This window comes from Oreochromis niloticus, unplaced genomic scaffold (assembly GCF_001858045.2).
Source record: "Oreochromis niloticus isolate F11D_XX unplaced genomic scaffold, O_niloticus_UMD_NMBU tig00002136_pilon, whole genome shotgun sequence".
Classification (NCBI taxonomy): Eukaryota; Metazoa; Chordata; class Actinopteri; order Cichliformes; family Cichlidae; genus Oreochromis; species Oreochromis niloticus.
In genome coordinates, this window is record NW_020327578.1 from 74,552 (window position 1) to 82,275 (window position 7,724).

General features: G+C 41.2%; 1 long non-coding RNA gene across 1 annotated transcript; it reads right to left on the reverse strand.

Moving 5' to 3' along the window:
• Positions 1-980: 980 nt before the first annotated feature.
• Positions 981-6,986, reverse strand: LOC112844913 (uncharacterized). The gene is made up of 2 exons (XR_003217683.1): positions 6,712-6,986; positions 981-4,133 (listed from the first exon to the last, which is right to left on the reverse strand). It is a non-coding gene; the product is annotated as an uncharacterized LOC112844913 (long non-coding RNA).
• Positions 6,987-7,724: the final 738 nt, after the last annotated feature.

Sequence of the window (7,724 nt, forward strand, 5' to 3'; positions counted from 1 at the left end):
GTTAGTTCGCACGATAGGGAAAGGAATAAGCTGGATAATGGGCTCTATTTTTACCACTTCCCCTCCTGGAAGCAACGTGAGGGATCTCATGTATCTGATGTTACCAAACGAAGATGTCAGGCTTGGGGAGCAGCGGTGAGACGAGCTGATATCAAGTTCTCTGTCATCATTTTTTGTTGGTGTGCTCTCCACATTTTCATTCCGATAAGTTCTAAAGAAATTCGTATTGCTCTTTAAAGGCTTTTAGTTTTATTTTCAATGCGCTGAGGTCATAGAAAATTAGAACAAACAGCCTATCGTCTCTTGGCATCCAGGCGCAATCGGTCTCGATACAGCCCTTTGTCTTTTGTGCTGATTTTAAGCGTGGTTCTGGCAGACCTGCTTCCAACACAGTGTGTTTGTTTTGATTTGTGGCTTTCTAACATGGCGTTCTCACCTGCTTGTTTTTATTAAGACATACATGTACACTATTTTTATTAATAGAGATTTCGCTACTGAGGTTAAAAATGATATATAAGTCACTTAGATCCCTTCTAAATGTTAATGTTTGGTTTATTTCAGTGTTTTATTTGTTCCTGAGTAAATCGGTTTGGCTGTGATTAAAGTTAAGCTTCATAACATATTACTCACAGTTAAATTAAGAGGGGACGGCAGTAAAACTCCGGACATGTGACATCATCAAGTACGCAGGTGTTCCAAATGTAGAAATCGTGAGTCTGTGCTTGCAGTCTCGGCAAGTCCGTACTCCCGTGCGTTCTCGGCAAGTCCGGTCTCGCCGAGAACGTGAGTACGTACTCGCGTACTTAGAATTGAGAAAGGGCCATAGTCTCCCCAGCGACTATGTCATAGGTGTCCAACACTTTTTCTATGTTTGAACTTAATGTGACCACTAGAGGGAGGTGTGTGCCTGTTAGTGTCATAAACCAGCTGTGTGCAGCAGGCAGGATTGGACCCAAAGACTGTAGACTGGCAGATGAAACTGAAGTTAAATACAGCTTTATTACTGAATCACCAAACATTTAAGATTAAGGAAATCACAGTAAGGAAATCTCTGAGAAACACAAAACTAAACACAAGGAGGAACTCACTGCCATGAGGGAGGACGCAACGCTGGGCAGAGGAAAACAGAGGGTTTAAATACATAAAGAAAGATGAGGAAAAAGGAGCTGGGACTAATGGGACCTGATGAGACAGGGAGGAAAGCAAACTGAAAACACTAACCCAGGACACAGACTGTCAAACTAAAACAGGAAACATGGTGAGATGTAGACTGTGACAACCGGACATGGAACATGTAGACATGAAACATACGAACAACTGGGGAGACTGGGTGGAACATGAGAAGAGGGACACAGGAACAGGAAAGGGGGACAGAACACAGAGACCTCTATGAGGACAAAGGAGAGCGAGAGGGGAACACAAGAGCAAGGGAAAGAACAAGGGAGCATGAGAGGGAGAGATGACGTGATGGGGGAACATAGATAAACATGATAGGTGGGGAAAACAGAATGAAACACAAGGAGGGAAACAAGAAACAAACACACATAAACAGACACACGGATCGACACAGAGACAAAGACACAAGGGAAACCTACCAAGGAGCTAAACTGATCACAAGTAAACTCAGAGAGGTAATAAGAATGAACTCAAAATTAAACAATAAACTACAATAATAATAATAATAATAATACATTAGACACCAAAACACAAGAAAGCGCTGAGTCAAAAGAACCCAGAACCATGACAGCTGTATGTAGAACAAGCGTGAGCACCTGTGTTCTCATTATGCTATAAACCAAAACCTGATACATGAATGAATAAATCATTTAATTATAAAACAAAGGTTTTATTGAAGTGACGTGTGGAGGAGCTCAGCATCTTCACTCAGCCTTCCAGATAATGTGGTGAAGTTATTTCAGTGTAAAACAGGAAGTGGTTCAAACAGAGAACAGAGTTCTTCCTCTTCAGCTGAAAGCTCTGAATAGAAACTTAAATGACAGCAAACAGCTGCTCTCTGGATTTGTATACTGTGGGTTCAGTCCCAGTGGAAACCCTGTTTGCTTAGTGTGGGCGACACACAGCCCACAATAGGGGCTCCTCACAGGGGCACATCTGGAGCCCACAGTATGAGTAACGTATGTGTCCTGCTTTTCACATCAGTACTGGGCCCACTGTGGGCTGTGTCAGTCTGCATCTGCTCACAGTGGCTCCACATGAGGCCCAAAAGCGCAGGAGGCCACACAGCAAGCTGGAACATAAACTGGTCATATCGCATAATCCAACTCAGCAGTGGAGAAATACTTTTACTTTGAAGGATTTTACACTTTTCTCTTAGATATCATCAATCCCACCTTCCAAGATTAGGTACCAAACCCCAAGAGCACCTGATGCGTTGAAGGTGTGGAAGATGAGAGCAGCTGACCTGAAAGAGAAGATAATGGCTGAGCTGGAAACCTGGACCCTCTGTATAAAACTACCCAGACTACATGAAGTACCCTCTGAAAGTCTACTAGATGATGTGAATGAAGCATCACTGACAATACATGCTGTGACCATCACTGAAACCCACCAGCTGATCTACACTATGGCAGCAGTGATCAGTGAGATGCTTGGCTACAAGATGAACAGCCACAAGGAGCAGTACCCTCCATGGAGAAGGAGACTAGAGGCCAAGATCAAGGTAGCACGGAGGGAAGGTAGACAAGTATCAGAGCTGCAGAAAGGTGTGAAGAAGTACAGCAAGTTGTCCATACCTGAGGCCTTGGAAACTGCTACTCACAGCCTTGGACAGTCACCAAGAGGTATACCACAGAGAGAGAAACCAGGAGAATAAACCAGCTGTACTCTGTCATGTAATTAATATCCTTAGTATCCTTATTTTCTTATTATATTGTTTTATGTACTTTAATAATGAAGGCTTGTAGAGCAAGGCCACTTTTGACTCACAAACTGAGCTCAGTAAGTAAGCCTGCAGTGCGAGAGTGAAGAGTGAAGATCAATTCAATTCAATCAAACCTTTATTTATCACATGCAATATTTACACCTGCAGCGAAATTGGATTTCGGACAATACAGACATGACATAGGAAGACAGGCCGGAGACGGGTAGTAATTTGGAAAAAACAATGAAATGTACAATACAATGGGCAAGTGGAGGAGGAAAAAAAAAGCGACCTCTACTCATGCTGGGCTCCTTGTGGGAGGTCAGCATGAGAAGAGAAAACAAAAAAACTCCTCTGCACAGAGAGCACACATATTTACATCACAACAGCATAAACCACATGACAAGCAACGAGGAACAAGTAACAAGGAACTGTCGAAACACAGTCTGTAATCAGGGTGAGAATTTGTTATGTTCAGCTCCAGCCTTGAGGCCACAGCTGGCGCCGAAATGATGGTGGTTTTCCTTTAGTGCGAGCAACTGCATGTCAATTTCACACTTGGTACAACAGTCTGTGACTGGTCTCTCAATTGGAGAGCTGTGAGCTTCTCCGAGTTGGTATCAATTTTGCACTCAAAGATCTTAGTCTGAGTGCTCACGACAGCCTCGAGCTTCTCCAAGATCCGTGCTGTGTTCAATGAGCCCATTTTGAGAAGTTTTAATCCCAGTGGGCAGCCTTGTGGGGGTTTGAACAGCCGACTCCACTTTCTTTAATCTTCGACAAGCCAGGGCCAAGTCAGCTCCGATCAGCAAGAACCCTGTTATCATGGTTCTGAACAGGTAGATGTCTTCAATGTCCTCGATTGACAGTCCCGCCAGGCACACGACCCTCCAGTTCCACCCATCCATCATGTACCGGCAGGGAATGTCCTTCCAGGACACTCAGGCTCACCTGAGCCCAGGCTTCTTGTTGAGAAGAGGGTGTCAATTGCATTCAGGGACAAGTTCATCAAATTCATAATTCCTCTTTAGGTTTTAGAGAACAGACTGTGAGAGAGTTCCAGGGAAAGAGTAGAAAAGTAGAAAAGTAGACGAGACTAGACAAGGACACTGAGAAGCCAAGCAGGAAACTAACTCTCTGGATCAATAATCAAGTTGATGAAGCTGTTCGCTCATTTTCTCTGACTCGCTGTTTGGAGCTCAACATGTCAGAGTGACGTCCTGTCCAGACTCTGCTGGGATGGTTTTCTGGACTGAAACAAGAAACAACACAGAGCAGAGAGGTTAAAGGTCAAAGTACAACTGTTCACTTCTACAGCAGCCAATCAGAAACACACAATAAAAGATTGTCTTCTGTTATTAGATGATGATCTTTGATTGTGTCTCTTCTTGTGTCAGCTGCTCCCTTCAGGCGTCACCACAGCGAGTCTTCTCCTCCTCCTCACCTGATCCCGAGCATCTTCATCAGGGCTGATTTGTGACAGAAGGACAGCAGCAAGAGTGAAAGGGAAGGTTTAAAGATGGCAGTGAGCTGCTGTGATGTTTGCTTTGGAGACTCTGACACAAAGACAGGAGGCCGAGCTGAACATGTTCAGATTTTCATTGAGAGCAGAAAGGACGAGATTATGAACGAGTTGATCAGAGGGAAGCTCAGGCTGAGAGGTTTGGAGACAAAGTTCATGAGAAAGACTGAGATGGATGAAAAACATCATCTGAAACCATTTTGTGAACAAACAAAAACAAATCTTTAGTTTTAGAATCTGTTAGTTTGATCAAATGTTGTTGATGGACGAGTTCATTGAGACTCTGGACGTCTGTCAGACTGAGTCACTGCTTTTATTGGAACAGCTGTACTGATGCTCCTAAATCTGGCCTCTGACACAAACCTCCAAACAGTAAGAATGAAAAAAGAATAAAACCATTAAAAACTCTTCAAGCAATAAATAATCAAACCTGAAAAAGAAGAAAATCATCTGGAAACTAAACTGAACTAAACACAAAAAGTCCAAATGGAATAAAAACTAATGAGAAAATACAAAACTACAATAACTCTGTTGCACAAACAACAACATGTGCTGATAATAAGTGAACATAATGTGTGAGAGAAAGCAGCCTCTCATTATAAGACACTGTGAGTCTCTGCATGCTGCCTTTATGGAGCTACAGCTGTTTGTATACACTGAACAAAAAGCTTTGTAGCTGTATACTGACTCCTGACACTACAACACATCACACTGACACACACATTACACTTCTTTGTGTCTGTGCTGCAAACTGCACCAACACACACAGACTCCACCCAGCTTTGTGTCGATCGCAACACTGAACGAATCAGAAACTAATTCTTAGAGAAATATTATCAGCATGTAAACCAGACTGAGACTCTTTATCTCAGAAATAAACTCAGTTTAGTTTCTAACAGTTAAATCTGACCTGCAGAGACGAACAGGACAAACATCAGCGTGGAGCAGAGCGACGCAGTTACAGCAGACATGTCCGTGTTCTCTGTTTCTGCTGATCTGACTCTTAGTTTGTTCTAAATGTCTGAGTCTGTTGGTGTTTTCACTCAATAACTGAACCTGAGTTTAAACCTGAACACATCAGATCAAATTTAAGGTTTAAATAAAGATCAAAATCTTTTTTTCGGCCGTTCGGTCAATCTCAAAATGTCCGACTCATCTGTTAAGGAAGTTGAGCCACGTTACATTGTGACGTGTTACATTGTGACGTGTTATGTTGGACTGTAGAATGATCATAAAGTGGGTCAGAAAATATACTCATATATATATGTATATACTCATTTAGTGTATATAAAGTTCTCTGTGTTTTGCACAGTCAAGGAGCGTATCAGGTCACATTCCACTGCGTGTTATATCTGTATAACCATGCATGTGACAAATAAAGAATCTTGAATCTTGAAAAAAGAGGTGAAAAAATTATTTACAAAATATAAAATATATGAAATCTAAAGCAGGTCTGAGTGTTTAACAGGTTCAGTTGTTGATGGATCTCAACAGAACAACACAAACATAACCTATCTCATCATCATAATCAGCTACACACTAAAGACCATCATCAGCCAAAGGACTTCAAAAAGAGTTCACTGTATAAAAATGTATATTGTACTATGGAGGTGGCAACATTTAGCTGTAGCCTCCATAAAACCACAGCTGTTCCTGAGAACTTTCACCACCTTTGTGAGGAACAAAGAAGCAGCAGAACGAACAGCATCAAATATTTTCAGAAGAGTAGAGGAGAGTAACTGAGTACACTTCTCCTTGTGATGGAGGTGATTTTCTTCTTTATATCGTGTCAGATAAAGTCTGACAGCTTTTGAACTGTTTTATCACAATGAAATGTAAACAGATGAATAAGAAACTAATTCTTAGAGAAATATTATCAGCATGTAAACCAGACTGAGACTCTTTATCTCAGAAATAAACTCAGTTTAGTTTCTAACAGTTAAATCTGACCTGCAGAGACGAACAGGACAAACATCAGCGTGGAGCAGAGTGACGCAGTTACAGCAGACATGTCCGTGTTCTCTGTTTCTGCTCATCTGACTCTTAGTTTGTTCTAAATGTCTGAGTCTGTTGGTGTTTTCACTCAATAACTGAACCTGAGTTTAAACCTGAACACATCAGATTAATTTAAGGTTTAAATAAAGCTAAAAGTCACTGAGTGTTAGAACAGATCTGGGAGTTGCGTTGGAGTGACGTTTGATACTTGACATTTTTGTGAGAAATTGTTAACCGAACTGTAACCATGACAACTGAAGCTTTTTACCTAAATGACTGAAAATGATTTTAGAAAAAGACAGCAAACACTTACTGTTGTTCTTAAGAGATCTGTTAAATCCTCAACACTCGTGTGATCATCAGGATGGAACAAAAATCCATATAAAGATAAAAACTGTGAGGCTGGTGTAATCCACCTGCTTTCTCTGTAGGTCAGAAGGAAACTGCTTACGGTTTATTCAACACAAGCAATATTTAAAAAGCAAACGATTCAAAGATAAAAGAAAAAATGTAACAAATCTCTGGGTGGACTCCACTCTGTACCAAAAAACTGAACAAACATACTAACAGTTCCCCTTTGACATCCTATTACAGGCACACATTTTGACATACCAATTAACACATCTCTCAGATGTGTTAAAGTACAAGGAACTGAACATGTAGAGACAACCTACACTCTGTCTCACTGAAGTGAGATAAACTTGTTCTAATGAATAAAGTCAAAGGTCATGACCTCCTGTGTGGCTGTTCTGGAGAACTTTGTCCACCTTTGATTGTGTTTAAGTTGTGTTGGAGCCACAGAGAGCAAATCTTTGTTCTTTATGAAGAAGCAGTGAGGCTGTTTGGACTTTCCTATGAAACATCAGTGCAGTAATCTCTCAGTACATCTGTTTACAGTGAGGGACAAAGAAGCAGCACAAACAGAGAAAACATGGAAAAGACGAGCAGCAGCAAATAGTCTGCAGGGAGAGAGAGCATGCAGCTGCTGCAGCACTTCCTGGAAATCACATGACTTTATAGTCTTCAGTTATTGATCTGATTATTTGTTCTTTTGTGATTTTGAGGATTTTGTGTAGGTCTGTAGGTCCAAAAGAAACTACTGAAGGTTCCTTAAGTACACAAGCATTTTTTTTTTTAAAAGTAAACAATTCAAAGATAAAAGAAAAAATGTAAGTTCATCTGTGGGAGAACTCCACTCTGTACCAAACAGCGGAACAAAGTACTAATATTTCCCCTTTTACTTCTTCTTTCAACAGACACACCTATGACATGTGTAGAGACAAATGTCCACTCTGTCTCAGTGAACTGAGGTAATCTTGGTCTAAT